We start from the raw sequence: 20,878 nt of genomic DNA on the forward strand, positions 1-20,878 counted from the left end.
GACGTGGTTGATTACGTTACTGTTGATCATCTGTCCATCATCGTATGAACCCCGCCCTGACAATTTGATTGGTCCTAACAGCTCTGGTTCTAGCATAATTGTTCCACCACTGATCGAGTCCAGACTGAACTTCCCAACCTCAAATGTTGTTGGCTGGCATCCAGGCTAACTTGAAAGAGCAATCACATATTTTTTAGTTGGCATCTATCTTCCACTCCAAGCACTCCTGAAAATTAAAATCCATGCTTTATCATTTCTAATGTTGTCCTTATAAAAAGAACATGTGATGTCTATCATGTTTTTCCACCTAAAAAATGTCCATGGTGTTGTGGAGGAGACAATAATGATATTGGGGGTGCGTTTTCAGGGCTGCCAACTCTCACGCATTGGCCGTGAGACACACGCATTTGACTGGTTTTCCACAGCGCACACGCCACACTCCCGATTTTCACGCTGAAGTGTCAACCGGTCGGTCAAATTTCTGAAAGAGAGTTTACTATAGATCTACCTGTTGTGCCACTGCCACTCGTGATTGACTAGTTGTGTGTTTCAGAGACTGTGAGGGGTTCAAGAGCGCTCCCGTCTGTGGAAGTTTCGAATTGTCGCAAACTGAGAACATTTTTTTTACGATCCATCCCAGGTGCATTTCCCCGGCTCCAGGTATGAGCTCTGAGTATCACAGACCGACCGTCGCTTCGTGACCACTCTCTGTAAAAATAGAGGTGAGCAGCGCGGCTGGTGGACTCGCTCTGCTGTGGGCAGTGGAGGCGTTCATCCGTGCAGACCTCGATGAAGAGAGCGTACCGCTCCTCTAAACTTTGTCAGAGACCAGAGACCCAATGGGCCTCTGTGTCTGTGCGACGGTCTGAATGAGATCCACCATATCAGCGGAGCAATAACATGCACAGCAGACTAGATTACAACTCTCCAAATGTCGGACAACAGAGATGGAGGAGTTATATTTTGAATGTGCACAAAGTTGTAAACATGAGCAAAAATCTGATGAAACACATCTGAGCTATACTATACTATACAGTATATACTATACTATACTACTTATACTATATATACTGCAACGTTGGGCCACTATTGTGCTTCTCTAACCTCGGTGCATCTCTAAATGTAACTGTAAATAATTAATTTTATGTTTTATAAAATGAACAAATAGTCTTTATTTTCCCAAAAAGTAAATACAGTAAGTGGGGCACAGAGCATAAGGGCCAAACATTACTGAGCCTTGGCACAAAGGTTAAAGGATAAGAATCTATGTAACTCAATGGTTCTTATTCTTTAGAATTTCAGTGGTCTTAGTTGATCCCTCAACATTAATTTAACTTTGGGTCCCTGTTCCCTACACCAGAAACCCCTGGACCTGTTCCCCACAGACCCAAATCTTCTCAGCTGTTGCTGACATATGCTACTGTCTCTCATGTGGTTCATTATGTTTGGCACATTGTTGGGTCAGGTCTTATCATAAGAAGTTAATATTGTAAATAATGTAAGCTAAATGCCGTCTGTGATACTACAACAACACAAGGTTCTTAACCCTACAGTTTTGCACATCATGTAGACTTGATTTCTGCATTTTCTTGCAAAAAACTCCCAGAAAGGTGCATTAATGGTATTTTTAAAAAAAAAAATTCTGGGGGGGCTACCCCCATCCCCCCCCACATATAACAAATCCCAATTTAAACCCTGAAGGATAAAGACCAAAGAAATGCTTTGTACGCGGCGCAAAATATGGGTTGGCCCCCCCAAATCTCACTCCAAGGTTTTGGGAAAAGTTGGCAGCCCTGCGTTTTGGTAAATGTACTGGATGCTCTACCTGTTTCACTTCCTGCCCGGCTGTCTGAACAGCAGCCATTTTTGGTTGGTAACGTACGAACTTCCATATAAGCCGACTTCCGGCAAGTTGTGGAGGCGAGGTTTTGCAGTAATGGATGAGCAGTAGAGTAGTAACGTTACGAGGCAGAGAGCCAGCCCCCAAATTAGTCTAATTAACTTAATTACTTCATCTGCACAAAGCACATTGCTTCCTCAAATGAGTGACAGCTTTATTCAACTTGTTTTCTGTGAACAATGTGGCAAGGAGGAAAGGTGGCGTTAGCAAGCTAACGTTAGCCAAGTAACAGGTCGTCCAGTGGCTGGCTGGTTAACTGGTTCCACTGTACCTTTACGCTGCATTGGTTACAGAGACTGAGCTGAATAGCGGGCTGGGTCTAACTCTCCGTCCTTCTCACTCCAAAAATGTCTACCGAGAAACAACAAATTAAAACAAAAATGGAGGGATACTCATAGGAGCTACTGGCCACCACATCTGTATGCATTGTTGTTGCCAGGTAGCAGCAGAGAATGTCTTGCTCTGGCTTTGCCTTCAATTAGAAAGCTTCATTTGTAGGGATGTACTGTTGTGACTTTCTCTCTCCAGATGCCAATACTTCAGCTCAGGGTATCTTCTCATACCCATCACCAATCCAATACCACAGTTTTTTTCCCCCTAAATTTAAAATCTACACCCCGCTGTGTGGAACCCAATGGAATCATTTTTCATGTAAGGTAATATGAGGGCAGGGATTGCTGTGGTACTAGAAAATGTGTTTGCAATTTCCATGTCTTGATGAATGAGACTGATAGCAGAGATACTAAATTTAATAATTACATTGACAAAGAAACTGTATTAGGGTGGCTGTGGCTCAGGTGGTGAAGCAGTCGTCTACTAATCGGAAGGTTTAATCCCATTACAGTCTACATGTTGAAGTGTCCTTGGGCAAGACACTGAACCCCCAATTGCTCCCAATGCTGCGTCACCAGGTGTGAATTTGTATGAATAATTATCGGATGAGCAGGTGGCACCTTAAATGGCAGCCTTGGCCAACAGTGTGTAAAAAGTGAATGGTTCCTCTAGTGTGTACAGGCTTTGAGTAGTTGTTGAGACTAGAAAAGCGCTATATAAATGCAGTCCAGTTATTCATAGATCAGTCATATCTGGATGACACCTGTTCTGTGTGATAAGATCAGTAATGGCACCGATCCAGCAGATTGGTTTGGTGAGTCCTTACTTCTTTGTAGCTATAGTCCTTTGTCACAAGAGACATTTTACCCCCTTTTTTTAATTAAACCTTTAATTAACCATGATAGGTCCCATTGAGATTCAACATCTCCAGGGGGTCCTGGCCAACATAAGCAGCAGCACAATATACAAACAAGTGATTGTTAACAAACACAAAACAGAAGAAGTTACAATTTTGATAAATTTTTACAAGGAATAAATTGTAGTACATGCCATGCGTCCAAAATATCAGTTTAATCACCTGCAATAAATTCCAGTCTGAGATTGTGGATACGTTAAAGCCCTTTTCCCTTTCTCTGTACAATCAAATTTGATACAGACAACACAGAAAAGTCTTGTGACCGCAGTACTGTCCAGCACTCTTCATTTACCCCAGGTAAAAACATCAGTCTGTCTCTGGAGATCTCATCTCAGAAGAAATCATGTTCATGTAGGTGTAAATTCACAAAAAAGGCAATGCAGTTGGAATGTGATGGCATTGGCCATAACTCATACAGAGATGGCTTAGCTCACACGATCAAATCTCAGTCAGGTTTAAATGCAGTCTGTACAATTGGCCACATTCTTCCGAAAAACATCTGCCACCCAAAGATCACCAGATCACGGCCAGACTAATCTTGCCCAGGTACAGACATACTTGGGAATTATTCCTTCCTCCTGCTATTGGTGCAAACTGTACAGCTTTCTATGCTAGAATATGCCCAGTCACAGATTCTCTGTGTGGTAACATTCATTCGGGAATACGCTTAAGTACTACATATACAAAACTGAAATAAGGAGTGTCTTAACACTAGATTTGGACAAACTTAGGCCCTGTCAAAAAGCTGTCAAAGCAGGGCCCACCTTAAGGTCTGTGTTTAGTGATTCTAACATGCTTTTAACATTAGATCATCAGCTACTGTAATTTAAAACATGCACATTTGCAAAGAGAAGAAAAGGGAAGAGACACTTGGTATAATAAGACCACCTTTTGTCTTTTTTAGTCATAAGACACACAGGCAGGTCAGGTTTTCAGTTGCTCGATGGTGTTTTGTGCCGCCAATGTCGCCTTTCAGGCAGCTAACCCTGATCTTAACCCTGAACATAAGCATTGCCGCGCTGCCTGGAAGGAGATGTTGGGGGCGAAATACACCAAACACCTTTTCAGTTAATGGTTGAAATTCAACATTTTACCTTTATCCACTTAAGTACTAACCATCAGACTAATCCTCCCAGTTGACTAAATTATAGTGTCTCTGATTATGGAGGCATTAACCTGTCTCATCTATTTCTCTCCTCAGGAGCTGCCAGGACAGCAGACGGGAGCCTACAGGTAACTACTGTAAGTACTTGTGTCATGTGCCTTTATATAGTTGAGCAGATGAAAGCAAGTGTGTTGGAGAGAATGTGAGGTTTTGGGATGACAGACTGGTAGTGGTCTGTGTCACAGTGTGAGGTGTATCATTAAGACCATAATCCCTGTAAGGTAGGAAGACAGCATGTGAGAAAAGAGACAATACGATTCAGAATCTTGCTTACACCTTATACTTGCTGACACATACTGTACTCTAGCAAATGTTTACTATGATGGAGTGCTTATTTTTGTGCATTCACTTTATTTATTTTTTCATTTTCACACCCTGCGGTTGTAATCCATACATCTTTGCTACTGCGCTAATGACATGCCTATGCCCAAACTCACGTGGGAAGGAAGCATACATGGCAGGGAAATCTACAGTATTTGACGATGAACGCTCCATTCAGAATCAGCGGCATCTGCCGTGTATCACTCCAAGCGGTAACATTTTCCTTTTTAAAAAATATTTTATGTGCAACTGCCACTTTATCCTCCACAGTGCGTCAGTGGACACGTCCCAAAAGTCTAGCCTGCATTCTCTGCCTGTGATGTGCCAAAAAGAGGCTATTTAAAATCCTGTGCAGATACATATATTGCCCAGGTTTTACAGTCATTTGGAGTACTGGCTGAACTGAAGAGAAGAGTGTTGAACACGTCAGGTTCCTGTGTCCTCTCGGTCTTACTTTTTGTCTCTGTCCCTGTGTGATGCAGCTGTTAGCGTTCTGTACTCATCACCCTATAAATACAGCAGCTGACTGATGGACCCTGCAGCAGCTGTCCGCTGTCCAATAGAACATGGACACACAATGTACACACAGATATGAATACAAATGTGAAAAACACCTACAGTGTGTTGTGTTTGTTGTTGCAAAGAATTTCATGGACTCCTTCTAGTGGGAGGAGAGCAGAAATTAGTCCAACATCCGACATCATCATTTCTTTCTTTTTGTCTTTGTACAGAATTCCTGTATTACAATTTGTACACCAAGCAGAGTAGTATTTGTTTTATCATTGGCTACAATTCACTAGTTCAAGAGTCAAACAAATTATGGCATTGTTCGGGCTAGTATGATTAAAAAAAATCCATCACACTCATTTAATTAATAGAAAGTTGCTTATCTGTCAGGGTTATGGTTGTCCTATTCTATGATATTTGATTGTTTCATTTCCAAGCTTTTTTATTCTATGTATGACTTTTATTTTTATGTTTTACTTTATTTTAAAAACATCTTAAGTATCCCTCAGAACTTATGTAGTTTTTTATGGTGGAAAGTGATAAAATAAATAAAATGTACTCTAAATTCTAAATTCTTGAAATCTCCACTCAAACTACAAATAAGAATGACGCACTGTGACATCTAACATATCAACGGTGAAGCTGATATATACTGTATATTAAGCTGCTATCAGCTTAAGCCATTTAACAGCACTTAGATATGAAATGAATGTGGATGGAAAACCCAATGGGAGAGTTTCCCTACTCTGTCTACCACACCTGACAGCAGAGAGTGGCAGTGAAACAATGATGCGGATGTTGAGGATCCCACATTTATCCTCACCATTCAGCACTGCAGCAGCTGCACAGACATAAGGAGAGGCATCATTACAGCGGACCGAGGTCTGTTAATAGGCTCGCGACGTGGGGGGCCTGCCGGCTCTGCACGGGGCTCATGAGAGAGGAGAGGAGGGCGGGGAGAGCAAAGGGAGGGCAGGGGTTAGGGAGGAGGACTAGATGTGGAAGGAGTGTTTGAGACAAGACGAGCAGGGCGGGAAGGGTGAGAGGGAGAAGGAGTGAAAAGGAGGTTGTAGTATTGGGTGTATTTTTATCTTTCCAGAATTAAATTGCATTAATAGATCTGGTATTGCTTGCCAGTTTCTGCTGCGAAATGGCTGTAACCCAGCAAACATTTAGATGATGAATCAGCGTTGATATGATGGCAGCCGCTGAAAGCTGAGGTATCTGCAACCATCCATAGCTACTAATCTCAATCAAAATGTTTCATCCTAATTTTAGAAGCCATACAGTAATTGTTATTTTACAATAACAAAGTATCAAATTACAATGTGAAAGGGGTTGCTTGTTGTGATGAATTTACAGAGAAGTATCAGATTAATCTGCCGCTTTCTTTGGCTTTAGTTTTAAAGTGAGTTTCAGCAAATTTTTATTTTATTTTATTTAACCTTTATTTATCCAGGTAAACTGTTTGAGAACCAATTCTCATTTACAAACATGACCTGGCCAAGAGGCTACAGAAATAAATAGGAACATACTGTACAACTTTACATAGTTAAAGACATGACACATAGAACAAGCAACCGAATTAAAAGGAGATAAACATACTGTACAACTTTACATAGTCAAACGCATGACACATAGAACAAGCAACTGAATTAAAAAAGACAGTTAACGAAAAAAGATAAAGAACAAAATTGTCATCCGTCTCGCAGCAACTTTACTGTTTTGGTTCACTCTCACTGCCCTCCTAACGTTGTTTTCGTCTGCAGCACGCAGCTGTTTGAAAAAGAAAAAGCTCTTTAAACCCACTGTACACCAAACAGCACACAGACACAGTAACATAGCGACTAGCTGATGAACACGGTGGAGAAATTTGCAGCTGAAGAGTCGTAGAGATGTTTTTCTCTTTATTTTTCTATCTCTATTTTTTTGTCTAATAGAGCAAAAATAAAGCTAAAAGAATAGTGAATATTGGACCTATATCCACCAGATGGACATACAGTATTACTCAGGTATGTACTCTGTTATACTTCTTTAAACCTTGCCACATGCTGATTGCCCTTCTGGAATTGTAGTTCCACTTTCATCCTGTAGTCCATTTTTGCCTCCTTAATTGCTTTTTGTTTTTACATTGTAGGCTACTGCTTCCTCGTTGTACATATTTCCAGGCTGCAGTGTGTGTGTTTATGGCCTCCCAGATGGTTCTGGAAATCCATGGTTTCTAGTTGTGGAATGAGTTTTGGGTACAGTTACTTCTGTTGTTTTTCAAATTATATCTACCCCACTGATGTCATTGATGACGTTGACAGTGGCGGTCTGGAACGCGCTCCAGACTGCGTTGAGCAGTGCAGACTGTAGGGGTTCACGGAGGGCTTGCGCCATTTTTTTTTTTTTTTACACACTTTGACCTCAGCAAGATGCCAGCATGTTCAATCTTCAAAAACTCGGCTAGCCATTCCGCTCAGTAGCCGTTTTGAATGGCGTGAAGTAGGGATCTAGAGTGTTTACTCCCCTGTGGCTCAGCCAATACGTTGATAGAAGTCAGGCATAACTTCCTATGGTTCCTAAACAGATTGATGGACATCAGAGATAATGTTATCCTCTGTTTCATGCTCCTGATGATGATGATGATGATGGTGCTCCATGATAAATGAAACGTCGTTGATATGGACTACTTTGATGGTGAAGAAAACTTAAAAACCGGATGATTCTCAGGACGTTCTTTAGTTTTAAGGAGCAACTTTTTTTCTGGAATTTCTAAGCAGATTGATGGACATCAGAGATAATGTTATCCTCTGTTTCATTCATCGGGTGTGTTTGTTATTGTGTGTGTGCATGTGTTATCTGAGCCTCTTCTTGACCTTCACAAAGTACCATGCCTGCGTGCCTCGCTCCCAGTCGCTTTCCCATTGTGAGAAGTTGGGCGTTCGTCTGCGGGAAAGAAAAGGTGCAGACATTTTGGGAAAGAACATAATTTAAGAACATAATTTGCAGGCTTTTATTTGTGTGTGTGTGTGTGTGTGTGTGTGTGTGTGTATATGTATGTGCTTGTGTGCTCGTGTGCATGTGTGTCTTTCTCCTGCTGTTCCCGGCCGTCTGAAGGGCATGCCATCCCCATGCTCAGCTTTATGGAGAGCTGCCAATGCTGACGGCTGCGGCTGCTGCTGCTGCTGCACTGTGTCTGCTCATGCTTCCCCCACTGCAGGGCATTGATTAAGTGTCACAGCTATGCCTCACCTGCTGGAACCAGCCAATACCAATACAGCAGATGCTCCAGCCAGCCAATACCAAAGCAGGGAAAGGTTTGGAGAGGCTGGAGACAAACCGGCTGCCAGCAGACAAGTGTTGTTGTTTTTTTTCCCCCTGGTGAAAAAAGAGAATGTATCATCGAGGAGGAGTAGAAGAAAGATGGAGGGTGAAGGAAGGTGTGGGGGTGGAGGGGTAGAAATGTAGAGGAATTGATAGGAAGGGTAAAAGGTAATGAAGCACGGTGAGATGGATGACAGAGGAGAAAGGGACAATGGCTGTAAAAGAGGGAGCTATTGAAAGAGAGATAGGAAGAAAGACGAGACAAAAAAGAAAGAAAGTGCTTTTGAAATAGCCATAGGGATGAGCAGACTTTAGGGAAATGGGCAAGGAGACTATATTCGTGATCACACACATACGGACACACACACACACATAAATATTTTGAGCTTTTTCACAGTGCTTAAATGAAGCTGTCAAGATGAAAAATGAGCTAGTCACATCTAATAACTCGAGAAGTTAAAAAGCAAACTTTTCATGCAGAACTGTGGAGGAAAGTGGATTCTTTGCTGATGAGCGCAAGCAGAGTAGACGTACAGTATTTGTCCACGTTGAAACCTTGATCGTATTGCTTCAGTGCAGTAAAAGTATGAAAGGAATTTACCATAGCATGGATTGATTTGCAGTCTTAAGTATTAAACACAGTTTGAAAGAGTAATTAACTGATACACTGAACAAGCTTGTGTTTCTTGTTACCTGGACAATGAAAACCCAACATTTACTCTCTTTTAGCTCTATTTTTGGTCTCCACCAACTCCTGACAGAAATATCGGGCTCTACAGCTGTTCCTCCACTATATTCACCAACTAGTTGCTACCTTTGTATGTCTGTTGTTTGGGTAGAGCACATTAAATCATTATTTTCAGTGAAAAACATATGAAATGATTATGTTGTGATTTTTGCAGGGATCTGAACCAGGTATTACAGAAGGCAAATCCATTAAATAGCTATTGCTGAAAAATGCCAGCCATACATGGTATCAAAAAGGGTTTAACCTAAACATTAGAGCATGCATATAAACACAAATATAATTTCCAGTACAATTTAAACAGTGAGTCCTAATTAGCAACACAATAATAAAAGTTCAATATTTATAAGATTGAGCTGTTTAAATTTAGTGGACTGTCTCTGTGTGTCTGACCTTCGTTAGGACCGTCTCCCTCACGTCTTATACACTGCAGCAAGCTGCTGAGGGTGGATGCAGGTGTGTGTGTGTGTGTGTGTGTGTGTGTGTGTGTGTGTATGCATGGAAGCAAATGCCATCTACTGAGTGTCAAATTTGGTAATTAAGACTGGGAACAGCTGCCCAGACCCCAGATTTATTTGTGTGTGTCATTTTAGACTATTTTTTTATCAATCTGGGTACATCCATAAACATGTATAGATGCGTATTAGATCGTTTTCTTTACAAGAAAGAGAGATTGTGTGTGGACGGGGTGGGGCAGGCAGCAAAAGAAAAATAAGACAGAGGACCAGACAGAGTCAGACAGACAGTCAGACAGAGAGGCGTTACCTCACACTCTTGTTGTAAATGGTCTTTTCTTTTTAAATGTCAGTAACTCATTCCCAGATGTATTTTACCATCTATATTATTAGCACAGCCGCGCTCGTGCTATTTTGATACGCCAACAGGGAATAAAAGCTCCAGTGATTTGATTTGTGCCTCTTTTTAAAGGGCTGATATTGCTTGTGCGTAAACAGTATGTTTGAATAGGGGTCCAGTGGTTTGAAGCTGCACATAGACGAAATGTATTGTCAGTAGTTTGTGATATAGAAAAAACTTCTATGGCAAAATATTTTGTTCTTTTTAGAGAAGAAAAATCTCTCTGTCGACATCAAATCTTTTCATTAAAAGCCAGATGAATGATATTATTTTTGATTTAGTAGGCTACTCAACAAGATGAGGAACATTATCTCTTGATAGTCGGAGGACCTCCACAATATACAATATTAGTTCTTAATGAGTACTGTGATTAAAAAGACCTTGGCCTAGCATATATTAAGTACAATACCTGTTTTCAGTTTTTCCTAAAAGCCATTTATTAAAGTGGCTCCATGCAACTTTCAGTTTTTGAAGATTCTAGCGACTGCTTTGGACAAAACAGTAGTGTTTTTACCACATCTGCTGTCGTAAAGGTCTTTTCTTTTTTCTTCACGGTGCTGTATTGCCCTGAGTTAGCGTTACCAGGAAGTCATATAGTTGCAATAAGTGTTTTGCTCAGACAGAAAATCCTTAATTTACAATAAGAGAAAAAGTCACATACTAATAGTTGCATACAGTAACTGCCTACTTTGGTTGTCTCGTGTGATAAACGGGTATCACTGTCACTGTGTCACGAGCCACAGCATTAAGAGTTTGTTGTAACAACCAACGTAATAATAACTTAGATTAATACAGCGCATTTCAAGAAACCCATGGACGCTTTACACAAGTACAGAGGGGACAAGGGAAATAAAAAATTGTAGGCCTACACAAACACGGACTGAAAATAAATAAAACCGGGTGCTAAATGGAAGGGGGGCGTAATTTAATGTTGGCTACTGATGTACCACACTGCATTGTTAAGTTATTTTATGAATGAAATAGACATATTACATACCTGAGGGCATACATATTGACTCGGTTTCACCCGTCGTCTGTACTTTCCCTTGCAGCTTTTAGTTTTTTGTTTAACTTCCTTCTTTTCTGTGATGGTCCTGCCTGAGTATCACCCAGAATAGATCATTTTTTAATTAAAATAAAATACATTTAGGCCCACATAAAGTAATTTCCTTCCGGTGTTACAAAGAAATCTGTGCTCTCTGCTCATTCAATTCCTGTTTTGTGCATGAAAGCAATTTGGCAGATTTTCCTGGCAAATCTAACTCACACAAAGGGAAATGCACTGCAGTGGCTCATAGACTCAGCCAATCTACTCAATGAAGATCTTGTTTTCTTAATCGATTAATTATATGCTGCAAATTTAATGAAAGCTTTTTTTCGTAAGTTTGTAATTTACATTTTGATACTCTGTATGTATGCATACATACACTGTATAATATGCTGTAATATTCCTGCATATTTCTAGGATATCTCTATGTTTGCACGGAGACATCAACATACAATGGAGTGTATGTATAGAAATGTAGGGCGGCAGGGAGGAGGGGGGGCGGCTGCCAGACTGATATGCTGACACAGAGAGACCTTTTGCTCCTAACAGTTCATCTTCACCTCCTGACAGAACCTGCTGTAAGGTGACCCGAGTCACGTACATCATGCACACACACACAAACACTCACACACACACACACACACACACACACACACACACACACACACACACACACACACACACACACACACACACACACACACACACACACACACACACACACACACACACACACACACACTAACATGAAACAATAGCTGCATGTACAGGATGATATGCAGTGTAGCTGCACTCCAGTTAGACCTCACAGATGTATGAGATAGATGCATCTTTCACACTCCCAACAGTTCCAAGCTAAGTTTCCATCCACTTGTCAATCGAATTATTTGAAGTTCGCTAAAAAAACTAAAATAAAGCAGGTGAAAGAGTGTTTCCATCCAACGGCTTTAAAGCGAATAAAAACCTGTGCGTAATGACGTCACAAGCTGTTTTGCGATCAAATTGGTATATCGAATTGAATTTACACATTTTAAAGTGTTTCCATTTATTTTTGCACTGAAACGCACAACATTCAAGCAAACATTTGCGAACAAAGTTTTTCTAGACAAAATGGATCTCGCCATCTACCAACAAATTTGTATTGTCCCTCCAGCAACGCTGCGAGACAACTGTTTTTTGAGACATGTCTCGCTGTTTGAGTGCCTTCCATTTACTCCGGAGGACGTCCCACGGCTTGTCCTAACCTTTTGTTGGCCATTTCCTTCGCGAGTTCCTTGATAAATTAAATTCAAAAAGGCTTGTCTTGTCTCTTTCGTCCACTTCCATCTGTCTTTGTTGACACCCGCCATGCGTACAGAGTGGAAATACTGGGCGGAAATTGCCTAAAACTTCTTCTTCGTTTTGTGGCGGGTTGCAACCATAAAATGACCTAAAACTTAATCGGAATTCATTTTTTATTCGGCAAATAACGTTTCCGTCTGCGTTTATCTCATAAGCCGTATATTGATCAGGATAAAATACGATTAGACTGAACTTATTTCCTTTGAGTTGATATTCATTAAATTCCATCAAATTTCCATAAGGTATTTTTCATTCAACCTAATTCGGATAAAAACGTGTGGATGGAAACATAGCTCCAGACAGCCTTGTACCTGCAGTCTCTTTCTGCTCTGCCTGGTGTGCATGTACAACTCATGTGATTTGATGTATATGTGTGTGCGTGTGCGTGTGCGTGTGTGCGTGTGCGTGTGCGTGTGTGTGTGCGTGTGTGTGTGTGTGTTTTGTGTAGGAACAGAACAAAGGATCCTTTTGTATAACAGGCCTGTGGCTTTAACGTCTGCTCAACAAACACTTTGGGTGTTGCATGTATTTTCATGTATGTTCACGTGTGCTCCCAACATGTGTGTTTTCTCACTCATTGTTTATCAGAAGAGACTTGAGTTCAGTGTATTTGTGTCCCTGTGGAGTGTAGCTTTCGCCCCAGGGCCGTGCTGACTTTAGGCCTCCTGCCTTTTGTCAGACCCCACTCGCTGTTCTCTCCTCTGGCTACGATCCACCAACTAATGCTAATCCTTCTCCCGACAGCTCCGTAAAACATATCTAATAGTCAAAGAAAGTATTGTTACAACCTGACAGATGGAACCTTGAGTGAAAAATACATTTGTTTGCCGGGTTAGGGTGTGTCAATTGATGGCTTATAATCTTCTGCAGAAATGTGTGTTATGTTACTGCCTGTAAGACATTGTCCACCCACTTGTAAAAACGTCTTCAGTGTAGTTCAATTGAATTCAATACAACTTGTAAGACACTCAGATCTACAAATAGACAATAGGAAGACAGACTTATACTGTTAATCACAAAAACATTAAAAGCGTATACATTGTAAAAAAAAAAAATATATGAAATTTGTAGTGATAAACACATAAATAAATAACTATAAATATGCAAAGAACAATATTAAAAGATACACCAGGTAAGCTACACAAAAGTGAATGAAGAAGGAACAAAAAGTAACTATAATATATTACTCTGCTAAATGGCCATAGTATATAAAGATCATATATCCCGAGGTGTGCTGATATACTAAATGCTGCAATTAACTTGTTAGAGAAGCATCTCTCCACCTTGCTTCATGGAATTTCTTTGCCCACGCCTGGTCCATTATTTTCTTATGCCGGGGCACTTCATTGTGCATTAGGAATTTGATGCAGTCAAATGTCACACGTTACAGGCTGATGTGTCTGTTACAACCGCTCTCATTAATATTTTACCAATCCCTATCCACATGTACATGCTTTGAAGAAGTGGCACCAACATGGAATGTAATTCCATCGTCTGTGACTGCCCATCCCTGTGTCCTGTGTTTGTTTGTGTTGTATCTAGTTCCCAGTGCCATATGCTATCCGTAGCCAAAGGTATCACGCTCTGCGGCAGGCCCTCAGTAGCCTGCTGTTCTCAGGGCTCAGCTCTTCTTGTCCAAACAAAGACTGTACTGACAAACAGAGTGAAGTATTAGAGTTCATGATGAAAGTTTCAGAGTAGAGACTCATATTGTTTTACTGATTCACTTTCCACACAGCTATGCACCTCCATTACAGTAGCCCCAAGCTCGGCTGCAGCCATTGACTATCAGGAAGAAAGGCTTCCTTTGAAATCAGTATGCAGTGTTCCACTGCTGCAATGCATTAGCAATGATTTAAAATACAGTGCTAATGCACTGCAGCAGTGTAGCACTGCACACTTTCTTCAAAGCATTTCAAAACACAGTACAGTACAACAAACAACAACAAATTGATGTAAAGCGCCTCGGATCCCGTGATATTTCTTAAAATGTTTCCCAAACCGGCCTGACTCGTGGGATGTGGGTCGACATGCGCATTACCGTTTGCATTAAGAATTGACCCCAAGAAGTTAAAGTACTTTTTACGTAACAGAACTAACATGATATTTGAAAAATGTACAGTACTTTTGGTCTTTACAGTTAGATTTAGCCAAGAAAAGGTGACTGTGAGCCGGGTACTGGGCACCTTGAGGTTATCGTCATTCCAGCCGCTGACTGTGAGCCGGGTACACGGCACTGCGAGATTATGGTCATTTCAGCCGCCGTTGCACTTGAGTTCAGCTGACAAAGGGTGACTGCTTTGCGGCAACAACGGTGAAGTTTAGGCACAAAAACAACTGGTTAAGGTAGAAAAAAGATTGTGGTGTGGGTTAAAACAGCGGCCTCCTTAGGTAGTTGAATCCCAGGACACAAACACCCGTTTCCTATTGGAGGTCTTGTGTTTTCTCCTGACATCTTCTGGGGCACAAACTCTGCTCCCCTGCTTGAAAGCCCTATGTGTGCCAAGTGACGCCCTTATACATCCATAGTGAAAAGGCATATATTAAAAAAGTCAATTTTTGGATTTTATCAATCAATAATAGATCACTTGATCAAAGATCTATTTGATTTGATTGAATTTACATGGAGAATTAAATATTTTAACCCAGCCCCAGTCAGACATGAGAACGGAAACACCTGTGGGTAGTATTTCCTGCCACTGCTAAGGGCGCTAATTTATGAAAAGCTCTTATGGGTCATATAAGAGGATAGGAAGCGCTGTATATCGTTGGATGGTTTGTATAGCTTGCTGGCAAACTGTGTCAATTAACCTAATTTTTAAACTGTCTATATTAAGGAAAGCCAGGTGGATCAAATTATCAACATTTAGAAGAGTTTTAAGATAAGAAACATGTTTGAAAATGGTTTCACTCTCAGACCAGTCCCACTCATTTTAAAGCATTTCCCATCATTTGTGTTTCATACGTTGAATGCTGAGAACTTTATTATATACAGTTGACAGTTGTCAACTTTCATCACCAACAGCTCACAATCACACAGTGTAAAGGGGCTTTAAAAATGTTAGAGACCAGCTTGAGTTTGAAGGCACAGAAATAATCAATACAGTGCTGTAAATTAAAAATCTAAAACATGCATCTTCTAGGCTCTGAATGTTGACATGGCCATGTTGTACATTCAGAAACAACCATGCTGCTTCCAGGAGCTAAGAAAGGCCAACATGGCTGCCAGGCATGCGTTACATCACCTGAAAGTCTTCTACATGGCTTTGACATTGGCCTTGGATGTACTAAACAAATGAGTTAAATGCATCCCTCCCCTTGACTTTTTTTCATTTGATTTGAAGACGTGATTGGCACGGCTGCTATTTTTGACTCTCCTCTGCTCTGTGTGGAATTTTCTTTTAAACATCCTTGGCAACTCTGATCACTGTCCTGAAACCACCTGTAATCATTTAATGCACTGTACTTGTTTAGAAAAAGAAAAAAAACTCCTTCACACTGCTGTCCTAGAAATTCTCTTTCAACTGCTTTTGTGTATTCTGTTTGAAGCCCAACTTGACAGCTTCATTTGTGAAGTGTCTCAATTAGGCAGAATATTTCTGCCGACGTATCTCGACGCCCAGACTGTCTCACTAGAACATGAAAGCCAGGGCTTAAGGAAGTCATCACACACCTCCAAAGAGAGAGACAGTTACACACTCATTCGTGCACACACATACACATGCAAACACTAAAAATAGAGGCAGCTATCCTACTAACGCTGGTTAATGCTCCTCACCCCAGACAGTTGGATTTGCATATCTTTAATGTGTTTTTTTGTTTTCTCCTCTCTTTTCCTTCCCTTCTCTGGGTTTCTCTTTTTTTTCCTTCGCTCTCTGAATTCTGTCTTGTGTGAAACAGTCTGGTCTCCTATAGGAATTCTCAGGAGTGCATGTTGGGAGGGAGCTTTTGTGTCAGAAAAAGCAGCCTTTAACAATTGTGGTAATTAGAGATTTTGGAAAGACGAGACACCCCCAACACCACCTTCCTCTCTCTCTCTCCTTCTCGATCATACCTCTATTCTCTCTCTCTCTCTCTCTCTCTCTCTCTCTCTCTCTCTCTCTCTCAGGTCTTTCAGGCCACTGTAATGGTCTCCATCTGGTCTGTTAGGGGGGAAAGAAAGGTATTGAGTCCTTGGGCTGTATAGGACGGCCATCTGGGCCAGGCCACTCCCACAGCTCTGAGGCCACTTCTCAGCGGTCCCAACCGACCCGCTAACAGGCCCACTGGCCTTCTCCACCACCTCTAGTGGTATTCCAAAGTTACTGGCCACAAAGCATTTTTGCTTGCCACAATTTTATTGTTGGGAAATTACATTTCGTGCCGGAGGGTGCCGGCTCGGATGGGGAACGCCAATGGGCGTTGGCTGCGTCAACGGCAACCCCAGGGTTAGTTTAAAAAAAGACACCATGTGCAACACTTAGATTGCAACAATTTCCAGCAGAGTTGTCAAATTTTCCCACAAAAGTATTCCACCATACTGTATATATTGTAGAGTTTCATAGAAATATTACACATAGTGGCTTTAACCTCAGACTTGTTTTGTTAGAGAAATGTGAAAACATTAATCAGGCACTTTAACCATTTTGTACAAAAAAAAAAGCCATCAAGATATTATTCTTATTGAGTTAGTACAGTGTTGTTATGTTAGACGCTGGGATGTGCTGCATTTCAGTTCAGACTCTGCAAATTAAAACAAATAGTACAGATCAGGCTTGTGTTTCTATTAAATAAGCAGACTGTCAAGATGAGGGTTTATAATAATGTATGGTAAAGGCTTGACCAGACCACTCAGAGGATGTTGAACCAAACACATAACAAGAATCTAAGACCCAGAGCTTCAGCTGTTTGTTTATTAAACAACCCCGCAGCAGTTGAAATGTCTGACAATCTAAGCACAGTTTGATTTCCTTAAGAGTCCTCCAAAAATCAACAGTCCATCCTGTTAGAGCGAACTGTATACAGTAGATTTATTCATCCCATTTAAAATAGTTTCCTGCTGATCCATTGGTTAAGTCAATCATTTTTAAATAAATCTATGTCCTGGTATTTGTTGCAGAGGATATCATCAGATTGAATACATTCAGATTCCCTGAGCATGTTGTGTTTACATTGTTTACATTCAGCCCATTGAAGAAACCTCTAAAAAACTAAAGAACAAGATTCACTTGCTCAGGTCACAATAATCTTTCTTGGATCCCACAGATAAATAAATCTGACCATTATATATTTGAAAGAAGAGTATTCACAAAACACCTGAGATTCTCCGACCAATGACTTATATATTAACAAATTTATTCTGGTTATATGGCTCTTTTAAGCTACATTTTCCCTCCGCTCTATAGAGCTTTTTAGCCTCTTTTAGGTTATTGTTTTGGTTTTCTTCTCTGGAGTGAAGGCTATTAGAAGCACTTTTCCGGTGAGGGCTGAGCGTTACTGCGCAGCCTCCAACTGAGCTTAAAGACGTAGATGTGACGTGAGAAACGTGTCAGAAAGTTGTAAGTCTTCTGGTAGCTGTGCCAAGAGAAATCTCAATCATTCCCAATCTGCAGAGACAGAGAGCGTAGGTACATGTAAGGCGATAACATAGGCACAGACTAATTAATGCTAACTAAAATGCCAAAATTAACATTAGTAATTAAACTTAAACAGCTAATGTAAGTCAAAACGGCCGGCGAGCTTGTACTGTACTGTTCGGTAATTCCTCAACTATGCAACAAAAAGTTGCCTGGTTATGACACAATCATTAGCTTATTTTTACAAAAAACATCTGCTACGTGACCATAAAGTGAGATGCGAGGTAATGGAGCCTTTAATACATTGTCGTGTTTCTTTAGAAATAAACAATGGACAAATAGACGGCAGGTGAGTGCTAGGTACCATAAAAATGGCACCATAGAGGCTACGCTTAGTGGAGGTGGCTTACCCGCTCGGTTTGGACGAGCGGGAACCACCTGACGGGCCTCGTGCATTGAGCTTGTGATGTTTAAATGGAAAATGACTTTGGGCTTCTTGGAAATTGTGTTTGTTAAATGCTAAAAACAGAAATATAAAATAAACAGATACTTTTTCAAAAAACACTATCCTTATCTAGACATGAAGTGTGCAGCATGACATACAGTGTACTGTTGATTAAGTAATGCCAATGTAATTTTTGAAAGAGGTTTTGTTACTTCTGAATGTTCTGGTTTCACTTTCTTTTTCATATTCCCGTAAACTATTATTGCATTGACAATGATGCTGGTTTTGACCTCTAAGAACAAGTACAGACCAGTCTGTATTCATTAAGAAAAGTATTGGGCCATGAAGAACTCCCATCACTGCTGGACCAGAGTTGACATGTTTGACATTGTAGTAAACCATACTGGTTCAGGTTTCACTTAATGTGAGTCAATTGATACATGCATTCCAACCTCTAAAATCTGCATTTTTCCTCCTTTTTTGTTCTTAGTTTTGTTATTTCAGACTCCAACTCAAGGTTGACTGAGCACATTTAGCATGCGATCTGCCAGGTTTTTCTAACAGATTGTTTAGTCACAGGTTCTCAAATGGAAAGCAGGAAAATGAATTGTATCTTCTTCACCGCAGCCTTGAAATGCTAAACAAAAATGATGGATATGCTAACGTCTTACAGATAAGGAAGTGTTGATAATGGTTCGGTTGTACTTCAGCATCAGGAAGTCTTATAGGTTCAGTTGAATGCACACAGAATAGTCTTATTTTTATCAGTCTGGCTGCTTTGTGTTGCGTTTTTATAGTCTTGCAAGGGACATGAGAGATTAGGGCTGGGCGATATGGAGAAAATCAAATATCACAATATTTTTGACTAAATATCTCGATATATCGATAACGCAACGTTATTGTAGTGTTGACTATGGTTCTTTCACAAAATATTTACACAATGAGATTTTTGATAAACAATCATCAGTAATGTGGACATAATGACTAAATAGATAAAAGCAAATAATAGAACAGTCTGGTAAGTTCATAAAATGACATTTTACTGTAATGCAGCCTTTAAAACCAGGTAAAGACAACACTTATGCCATACTACAATATTACGATATCCAAAATCCTAGACGATATCTAGTCTCATATCACGATATCATTATATTATTGATATATTGCCCAGCCCTAAGAGAGATCAAACATCATTTAGCCTCTTGTAGCTTTAGTTTGATGCTATAGGCTACCTCTGATACAATAATTAAACTCCTATCTCAATGTAAAATATGCAAGAATTGGGCGTAGGTATGTATCCCATATGTATTACATTCTACCCAGTTTGTCCGTCACTGATTCACCCATCTGTTATTCTGTCTTTGCCTTTGGCCTCTGTGTGTCCTGTGTGTTTGATGTTGCCTCTGTCTGTCTGTCTGTCTGTCTGTCCTTCTGTCTGTCACCCCTGACTTTCCCTCTCTGTCTCACAACAGTCAGACAAGCTATACAGCCGCCCAGCCAGTGGAAGAACATCGGGCACTGTGCCAGTCAGCCGGGGCGCCAGTTGGGCAGTCCATCAGTAGCATTAAAGACATGTTATCCACCCGAGTGTATTTGCCTGGCTTAGAGCCCTGATCCCCTGTCGGAGCCCCCCCATGTAGCCCCTCGACTCACTCAGGGGCCTTGGGTAAAAGTGCAGAGTTCCCTTCTTGCTTTATCAGCATGGCACCCAGGCATCCAGCCTGCTGCTTTAGGTCTCTTAAAACACGTACACAAATAAATGAGGAGGGTGCTGGAAATAACTACTTTCTCATCTTCAGCCAAGCTGCCCTGCTAGTCAGGTCATTGTCTTTAAAGGGACAGGGGACCAGAGAAAGCAGGCCGCTGCTGACCTCCACTCAGTTTTTCTTCATTTAGTCCTCTTGTAACATCGAAAAGATGAAAGGTTTCACAGAGGCTTTAAAAGACTGTTTGTTTCCTGTTATACTTAGCCAGATAATGGACTTGGGGCTTTTTTCATCACAGCTAAACATACTGCTGTGCTCTTTTGATTTTGGATATAAGATCTGTGCTGTATCTTGTCCTGAATCTATCTGTTTTTATATAATGGACACTGCTTTATGGATTTTCTGTTATTATTGCTCTGGAGTGGTTTGAAGTGTCACTTCAAGGGTCAGTTCTGAAGTACAGAGTAGCAGTCAATAACCTTGGGCACACAAACACCATTTCTTTCCCTTTAGCGGTTCCATATTAGCCTGATATTTACACCAAACTATCATTAAATTCCCACTTTATTAATCAGTATGCCTTTTTCAAGCCTTTTACAATTTTTTTACTATTGCTATGACAATTTTTTAATACTTTCCTAAACTCTTAACGCACCAACACGCCTTCAGCACACAACTTGCAAAACGGTTAACTTTCTGCTCAAAGCCACACATTGTAAACTAAACTCCAAC

General features: G+C 40.7%; 1 long non-coding RNA gene across 1 annotated transcript in view; it reads left to right on the forward strand.

Moving 5' to 3' along the window:
* LOC116671806 (uncharacterized) overlaps positions 1 to 20,878 on the forward strand; it is a 59,206-nt gene that overhangs the window by 33,808 nt on the left and 4,520 nt on the right. The window contains exons 2-4 of the long non-coding RNA XR_004327371.1: positions 4,351 to 4,391; positions 6,114 to 6,120; positions 20,484 to 20,487. This is a non-coding gene — a long non-coding RNA (uncharacterized LOC116671806). The remainder of the gene's footprint in view (positions 1 to 4,350; positions 4,392 to 6,113; positions 6,121 to 20,483; positions 20,488 to 20,878) is intronic.

The sequence above is a fragment of the Etheostoma spectabile genome, chromosome 3, assembly GCF_008692095.1.
Source record: "Etheostoma spectabile isolate EspeVRDwgs_2016 chromosome 3, UIUC_Espe_1.0, whole genome shotgun sequence".
Lineage (NCBI taxonomy): Eukaryota > Metazoa > Chordata > Actinopteri > Perciformes > Percidae > Etheostoma > Etheostoma spectabile.